This window comes from Mytilus californianus, unplaced genomic scaffold (genome assembly GCF_021869535.1).
Source record: "Mytilus californianus isolate M0D057914Y unplaced genomic scaffold, xbMytCali1.0.p SCAF_10, whole genome shotgun sequence".
NCBI lineage: Eukaryota > Metazoa > Mollusca > Bivalvia > Mytilida > Mytilidae > Mytilus > Mytilus californianus.
This window is the reverse complement of record NW_026262582.1, coordinates 19,352,238-19,360,854: the sequence shown is the minus strand read 5'-3', so window position 1 is coordinate 19,360,854 and position 8,617 is coordinate 19,352,238. Positions and strand designations below refer to the sequence as shown.

At 38.9% G+C, this 8,617-nt stretch overlaps 1 long non-coding RNA gene across 2 annotated transcripts; it reads left to right on the top strand.

The window, feature by feature from the left end:
• The first annotated feature begins 304 nt into the window (after window positions 1-304).
• On the top strand, window positions 305-2,795 carry LOC127719047 (uncharacterized). 2 transcript variants are annotated; one of them, XR_007990135.1, is made up of 3 exons: window positions 305-315; window positions 1,690-1,727; window positions 2,732-2,795. It is a non-coding gene; the product is annotated as an uncharacterized LOC127719047 (long non-coding RNA). The 2 variants fall into 2 exon arrangements; XR_007990134.1 differs by lacking the exon at window positions 305-315 and adding an exon at window positions 481-491.
• The last annotated feature ends 5,822 nt before the right edge of the window (window positions 2,796-8,617 follow it).

The following is an 8,617-nucleotide window of genomic DNA, read 5'->3' as shown; positions in this document are numbered from 1 at the left end:
TCGTTTGTTTACGGTTTTGAGTGGTGCTATGTCCTAAAATCTGTAATTACGGCTCAAAATTTAAAAAAAAATGGAAACAAAAACTGGGGGGTTGGCCTATTCCATGGCTTCTAGAGAAAACAAATAAGGGGTGTCACGGGGTATGGCTATATAGGTCTTGTGCATCGTTTGCGCAAGGTTTCGAGTGACGCTATGTTCAAAAATCTGAAACTAGGGCTCGAAATTTGAAAAATTTGAAAAAAAAACAGGGGGTTGGCCTATTCCATAGCTTCTAGAGAAATATGATGGGGGGAGTCACCGGGTATGGCTATATAGGTCTTGTAGGGGAGAAACAGGCGCATCGTTTGCGCAAAGTTTCGAGTGGCGCTATGTTAAAAAATCTGAAACTAGGGCTCGAAATTTGAAAAATTTTGAAAAAAACCGGGTGGTTGGCCTATTCCATGGCTTCTAGAGAAAAAAAAATGAGAGTGTTACGGGGTATGGCTATATAGGTCTTGTAGAAGAGAAAGAGGCGCATCGTTTGCGCAAGGTTTCGAGTGGCGCTATGTTCAAACATCTGAAACTAGGGCTCGAAATTTGAAAAAATTGGAAAAAAAACCCCGGCAGAATGGCCTTTTCCATAGCTTTCAGACAAAAAAAATGAGGGGTGTCACGGGATATGGCTATATTGGTCTTGTGCATCGTTTGCGCAAGGTTTCGAGAGGCGCTATGTTCAAAAATCTGAAACTAGGGCTCGAAATGTGAAAAAAATTGGAAAAAAAACCTGGGGGTTGGCCTATTCCACGGCTTCTAGAGAAAAAATAATGAGGAATGTCACGGGGTATGGCTATATTGGTCTTGTAGAAGAGAAACATGCGCATCGTTTTTGCAAGGTTTCGAGTGGCGCTATGTTCAAAAATCTGAAACTAGGGCTCGAAATTTGAAAAAAATGAAAAAAAAACCCGGCAGGTTGGCCTATTCCATCGCTTCTAGAGAAATATGATGAGGGGTGCCTAGGGGTATGGTTATATAGGTCTTATAGAGGAGAATCAGGCGCATCGTCTGCGCAAGGTTTTGAGTGGCTATGTTTAAATATCTGAAACTAGGGCTCGAAATTTGAAAAAAAATAGAAAAAAAACCTGCAGGTTGGCCTATTCCATGACTTCTAAAGAAAACTAATGAGGGATGTCACGAGGTATGGCTATATTGGTCTTGTGCATCGTTTGCACAAGGTTTCGAGTGGCGCTATGTTCAAAAATCTGAAACTAGGGCTCAAAATTCGAAAAATTATGAAAAAACCGGGGGGTTGGCCTATTCCATGGCTTCTAGAGAAAAATAATTAGGCATGTCACGGGGTATGGCTATAAAGGTCTTGAAGAAGAGAAACAGGCGCATCGTTTGCGCAAGGTTTCGAGTGGCGCTATGTTCAAAAATCTGAAACTAGGGCTCGAAATTTGAAAAAAATTGAAAAAAAATTCGGCAGGTTGGCCTATTCTATGGCTTCTAGAGTAATATAATGAGGGGTGCCACGGGGTATGGCTATATAGATCTTGTGCATCGTTTGCGCAAGATTTTGAGTTACGCTATGTTAAAAAATCTGAAACTAGGGCTCGAAATTTGAAAAATTCGGAAAAAAAAACCGGAGGGTTGGCCTATTCCATGGCTTCTAGAGAAAAATAATGAGGGGTGTCACGAGGTATGGCTATAAAGGTCTTGTAGAGGAGAAACAGGCGCATCGTTTGCGCAAGGTTTCAAGTGGTGTTATGTTCAAAAATCTAAAACTAGGGCTCGAAATTTGAAAAACATTGAAAAAAACCCGGCAGGTTGGCCTATTCCATGGTTTCTAGAGAAAAATAATCAGGGGTGTCACGGGGTATGGCTATATTGGTCTTGTGCATCGTTTGCGCAAGGTGTCGAGTGGCGTTATGTTCAAAAATCTGAAACTAGGGCTCGAAATTTGAAAAATTTTGAAAAAAACCTGGGGGTTGGCCTATTCCACGGCTTCTAGAGAAAAATAATGAGGAATGTCACGGGGTATGGCTATATAGGTCTTGTGTATCGTTTGCGCAAGGTTTCGAGTGGCGCTATGTTCAAACATCTGAAACTAGGGCTCGAAATTTGAAAAAAGTGGAAAAAAAAACCCGGCAGGTTGGCCTATTCCATGGTTTCTAGAGAAATATAATGAGGGGTGTCACGGGTAATGGCTATATAGGTCTTGTGCATCGTTTGCGCAATGTTTCGAGTGGCGCTATGTTCAAAAATCTGAAACTAGGGCTCGAAATTTTAAAAAATTGGAAAAAAAATCTGCAGGTTGGCCTATTCCATGACTTCTAGAGAACAATAATAAGGGATGTCCCAAGGTAGGGCTATATTGGTCTTATGCATCGTTTGCGCAAGGTTTCGAGAGGCGCTATGTTCAAAAATCTGAAACTAGGGCTGGAAATTTGAAAAAATTGGAAAAAAACCTGGGGGTTGGCCTATTTTACGGCTTCTAGAGAACAAATAATGAGGAATGTCACGGGGTATGGCTATATTGGTCTTGTAGAAGAGAAACATACGCATCGTTTTTGCAAGGTTTCGAGTGGCGCTATGTTCAAAAATCTGAAACTAGGGCTCGAAATTTGAATAAAATGGAAAAAAACCCCGGCAGGTTGGCCTATTCCATGGCTTCTAGAGAAATATAATGAGGGGTGCTTAGGGGTATGGTTATATAGGTCTTATAGAGGAGAATCAGGCGCATTGTCTGCGCAAGGTTTTGAGTGGCGCTATGTTCAAAAATCTGAAACTAGGGCTCGAAATTTGAAAAAAAATAGAAAAAAACCTGCAGGTTGGCCTATTCCATGACTTCTAGAGAAAAAAATGAGGGGTGTTACGGGGTATGGCTATATAGGTCTTGTAGAAGAGAAACAGGCGCATCGTTTGCTCAAGGTTTCGAGTGGCGCTATGTTCAAACATCTGAAACTAGGGCTCGAAATTTGAAAAATTTGGAAAAAAAACCAGGGAATCGGACTATTCCATGGCTTCTAGAAAAAAATAATGATGGGGTGTCACGGGGTATGGCTATATAGGTCTTGTAGAAGAGAAACAGGCGCATCGTTTGCGCAAGCTTTCGAGAGGCTCTATGTTCAAAATTCTGAAACTAGGGCTCGAAATTTGAAAAATTTGGAAAAAAACCGGAGGGTTGGCCTATTCCATGGCTTCTAGAGAAAAAAATGAGGGGTGTTACGGGGTATGGCTATATAGGTCTTGTAGAAGAGAAACAGGCGCATCGTTTGCTCAAGGTTTCGAGTGGCGCTATGTTCAAACATCTGAAACTAGGGCTCGAAATTTGAAAAAATTGGAAAAAAACCCCGGCAGAATGGCCTATTCCATGGCTTTTAGACAAAAATAATGAAGGGTGTCACGGGGTATGGCTATATAGGTCTTATAGAGGAGAATCAGGCACATCGTCTCCGCAAAGTTTTGAGTGGCGCTATGTTCAAAAATCTGAAACTAGGGCTCGAAATTTTAAAAAATTGGAAAAAAATCTGCAGGTTGGCCTATTCCATGACTTCTAGAGAACAATAATAAGGGATGTCCCAAGGTAGGGCTATATTGGTCTTATGCAGCGTTTGCGCAAGGTTTCGAGAGGCGCTATGTTCAAAAATCTGAAACTAGGGCTTGAAATTTGAAAAAATTGGAAAAAAACCTTGGGGTTGGCCTATTTTACGGCTTCTAGAGAATAAATAATGAAGAATGTCACGGGGTATGGCTATATTGGTCTTGTAGAAGAGAAACATACGCATCGTTTTTGCAAGGTTTCGAGTGGCGCTATGTTCAAAAATCTGAAACTAGGGCTCGAAATTTGAATAAAATGGAAAAAAACCCCGGCAGGTTGGCCTATTCCATGGCTTCTAGAGAAATATAATGAGGGGTGCCTAGGGGTATGGTTATATAGGTCTTATAGAGGAGAATCAGGCGCATTGTCTGCGCAAGGTTTTGAGTGGCGCTATGTTCAAAAATCTGAAACTAGGGCTCGAAATTTGAAAAAAAATAGAAAAAAACCTGCAGGTTGGCCTATTCCATGACTTCTAGAGAAAACTAATGAGGGATGTCACGGGGTATGGCTATATAGGTCTTGTAGAGGAGAAACAGGCGCATCGTTTGCGCAGGCTTTCGAGTGGCGCTATGTTCAAAAATCTGAAACTAAGGCTCGAAATTTGAAAAAAAATTTGGAAAGAAACCGGGGGGTTGGCCTACATTGTATTCCATGGCTTCTAGAGAAAAAAAATGAGGGGTGTCACGGGGTATGGCTATATAGATCTTGTAGAGGAGAAACAGGCGCATCGTTTGCGCAAGGTTTTGAGTGGCGCTATGTTCGAAAATCTGAAACTAGGGCTCAAAATTAAAAAAATTTGGAAAAAAAAACGGGGTGTTTGCCTATTCTATGGCTTCTAGAGAAAATTGATGAGGGTTGTCACGGAGTACAGCTATATAGGTCTTGTAGAAGAGAAACAGGTGCATCGTTTCCGCAAGGTTTCGAGTGGCGCTATGTTCAAACTGAAACTAGGACTCGAAATTTAAAAAGCTTTTTTTTAATTGAAATTTTTGTTGATCTTTAAGCTTTTGGTGTTTTGACCCTATGGACCACTGGTTTTTCAATATTTTAGAGGAGAAACAGGCTCATCGTTTGCACAAGGTTCCGAGTGGCGCTATGTTCAAAAATCTGAAACTAGGGCTCGAAATTTGAAAAATTTGGAAATAAAACCGTGGGGTTGGCCTATTCCATGGCTTCTAGAGAAAAATAATGAGGGGTGTCACGGGGTATGGCTATATAGGTCTTGTAGAGGAGAAACATGCACATCGTTTTGCGCAAGGTTTCGAGTGGCGCTATGTTCAAACTGAAACTAGGACTCGAAATTTAAAAAGCTTTTTTTTAATTGAAATTTTTGTTGATCTTTAAGCTTTTGGTGTTTTGACCCTATGGACCACTGGTTTTTCAATATTTTTTTTAAACTTGAAACCCTGTCCATGTTATAGTTTATGTCTAGTTAATAGTAGTTGAAGGAGGTACACCAGACAGATGCAGTGAAATAGTCAGCTTGCTGAAATATACAAATAAAATGGTAATGCCTCTTATATTTACATCTTTAAAATACATATATATATATATATATATATGGACAGATATGCACATTTCAACATTGTAATATAAAATGCTGCTTAGTTTCATTGGTAATGTATTTTAGCCATCAATGGCAATAATTTTCAATGAAATATTTGTTGGAATGGTTCTTTGAAGCGTGGTTCTATTACTTACATTCCGTTAAGACATGGCTGTGTATTTCTACATCCCTAATTACTACCAAACGGTCACAAATATAAAAATTAGATGATGAGGTTTGATTGCCAATGAGACAATTTTCTAATTGAGATCAAATGTGGTAGATTTAAGCAACATTAGGTCACTATATCGTCTTCAACATTGACAAAAACGTACGTATAGTAAGCTATTATGGCGACAAAATGTAAAATAATTCAAATGAAAAAATTAAAGAAACCAACAATAAACGAAAAACAAATATGAAAGACAGCGACCATGATGGGTAAACTGTCGAAAGGCGGAGTATAGGATTTCCAAAATGTATATGCAAGTCAACCCTCGGGTTATATTCACCAACAGTAAATCAAGTAGATTCTGCAAAATGGTAGGTACGGAATTAAGGAGAAAAATTTTGGCTGCCATTGGAAAAAGAGCGTATTGAAATAAGACAGAAATGTTCTGCAACAGTTCCCGACACCAATCCTTCCAAAGGATTGTTCTTCAAACCGAAGTAAGCGTGGCATTATACCTTACTATGCTTGAAACTTGTTCCTGATCAAACGACAATAACTGACAGAATCATAATCACCTCTCAAAACGACATGGTTTTAGGCGACGGCCCATTGATTTTCAGGGGAGAGGGAGAGACAGTTTAATTTTGAAAATGAATATCCTGACCTTGGAAGAACCTTAAAATAAATAATCTTGCACCAGACAGGATCATAATGAATATTCTGCAATACGAAATTTTGAAAATAGTTTTGTACAAATGTAAAAATAAATTTTCAAACGGCCACGCGAAAAAGATTAAGAACGCGCAACAACAGATGGAAATTACTATTTAATCTGCAAACAATCCCTCTCCCCCTCCCCAAACCGAATATCGAATGGTCGTCCCCATATACACATGATACAGATTCGGGGGTATTTTAGTTTAGGATCAGCTAAATGTGTTATACTTTTATACGTTAGGGGTTTGCCAAAATGAGTAATGGATGGTGGCGAGTATACGTTGATTTTGGACTGGAGAGGAGAGAAGATTATGTTTGCGTGTACAGTCGGCTGAGCAAAGAGATCGGGCGGTCGGGGAAATCGAACCTACGCCGGAAGTATAAGGTTTTCAACTATTCAACTATCAGTACTCGCAACGAGGGTATGATTTCGACGACTATGAATTGGTGTAAACCCTGAAACAGTTGGCAACGCAAAGCGTAGCGGAGTGGTATATTGAGTTAGGGGACTATGGTACATGCGCAGGAAGATCCTTGCTAAATGAAGTCGAAAGTTGTCACAGTTTTTATTTTTTATCATAGTAAAAAACAAACATTTAACAAAGGCTGCTAATTCTGTTTCGCTGATGTCGCTATTATTGAAATCCTTTCTGACTGTATCTTCGATCTTAGATCTATATAGTACCTAAGTACTAACAAGGCAACGGTATATTTATTTTGTTTTTTTGTCGTTTCGTTTTTATAACACCGTTAACATAATCATTACGATATAGTTGAGGATAGTTAACGAACTAAGAAGGCATGCATGCGATGGCGTATATTCCTTGCAGCTGTACTGAGTGTACTAGTTTTGCATTTGACTTTTAAAACAGAACAGGTTCAAAATGCAGTGGAACACACCTTTTTTCAGTCTGTTGTAGGTTTTTAATACCTGAGCGTATTTATGAATCTAGGTCCCTAGCTCTTGCTTGACGCATTGGATGCGAGCCTTTCGGTACGTTTGCTATCCAGTGTCTACTTCATTCATTTTATTAACGTCTTTAGGAGCATACCTAAGGGAGGAAGATTTTAAAAGGACTCTTATGAAATTGTATCAACCCCTCACCATCGTAGAATGAGTTGTCTTCCTTGTTTCGAGTACAGACCATTTCCATAGATAGGAGGTTATTTACCTGGGATGAGGTACAGATCGTTACAACGTGTATTTGCATAGCAAACATCGACTCCACGTTAAAGATAGAGGTCTTATCAAATAGCTTTGTTGATGGAAGCGCTTCCTTTACCACTCAACGCAGCAACCCCCCAAGGCAGGTACTGTGGATTCATTCGTGGGATGTCAATTATCGTTGATTTCGTGGATACAGGTGAACCACGAATCGAAATGCTCAACACATTATTTTGTATAGGCTTGTATGCAAACCTTAGTAAAACAATGAAATCAAATATCCACGAAAATACTAAGTTTCCTCAAACCACGAAAATTGGTACCCACGAAAATTAATGAATCCACAGTAGTACGGTTTTCGCTAACACGGGAAGCACTCTCATTGCTAAATCTATTAACATGGGTAAGAATCCAACCTTCTTTTGCATGTTTTGTTTTAGCTGTTTTACCAGGTATACTAAGCTCTAAAACTATATCACCCTTACCACTATCTGACAGCCTGTCGATTTTTTTGTATTTGTTGCTCGGCGAGCAACATCTGTTGTCCTCTGATAGATTAAACTGCGAACTTTGATGATGACTGAACAACCATTCTTTGCTTCTTGTTGTAATTTTGTGACTTGACCCTGTGTCAATTCTAAACTGTATTCGTGATAACTCATGATCATTTGTTTTTACCTCGAGAGGAACAAAGCGTATGGTCAAATGTTCGCCTAAGACTTCGATGGAAATCCCGCCTTGAGTAGTACTCATACGATTGATTGTTTTCAGCGTCACTGGTAAATGTTCAACGTTTTTAGGATTTTGAATAGTTTTTATGCCGGGTAGGACTTAAAACATGTCTTACGACAGGTCTTAGGATAGCTTCGTGAAACCGGCCCAAATATTTCATTTTTTTTTTTTGGTAAAAGTTTCGAATAAAATCGGAATAATTTAATTATAGCGTAATTTTGTTAGTTAAATTACTATATATCATTTTAAAAGTTGTATCATCGCTAATAATTGCGGCATACCATTATTTGTGCGTCCTCTCATATTTGACATAAACAAATGAAATAAAATGTTCGGTGAGGAAATTTACTTCTTTTGAAGTGTTGATGTGGTATAACAATGATTAAAACATGATTTTTGTGCCATCTGAACTTTCGATATGAAATTTGACACAAATTGATATTGGCTTTGCTTGTTACTAAAATGCACCGGAAAACTATTTTGTGTGTGCTGTCAGAAAATCGGATCCAAATCAAAATTCTATCAGCGATGAATGATAATAAAAATGATAATTGGCATGCATTATGTTAACAACAAAAGGGTCAGTCGCCTTGAGATTGCTCACTATACAATATTTTGTTGACTTCATTGTTCAAGACCTCACAGAAGTTTTAAGACGAGGACAACAGAAACAGTAATAAGTGTTTAATTTCTTATGATTTTATATAT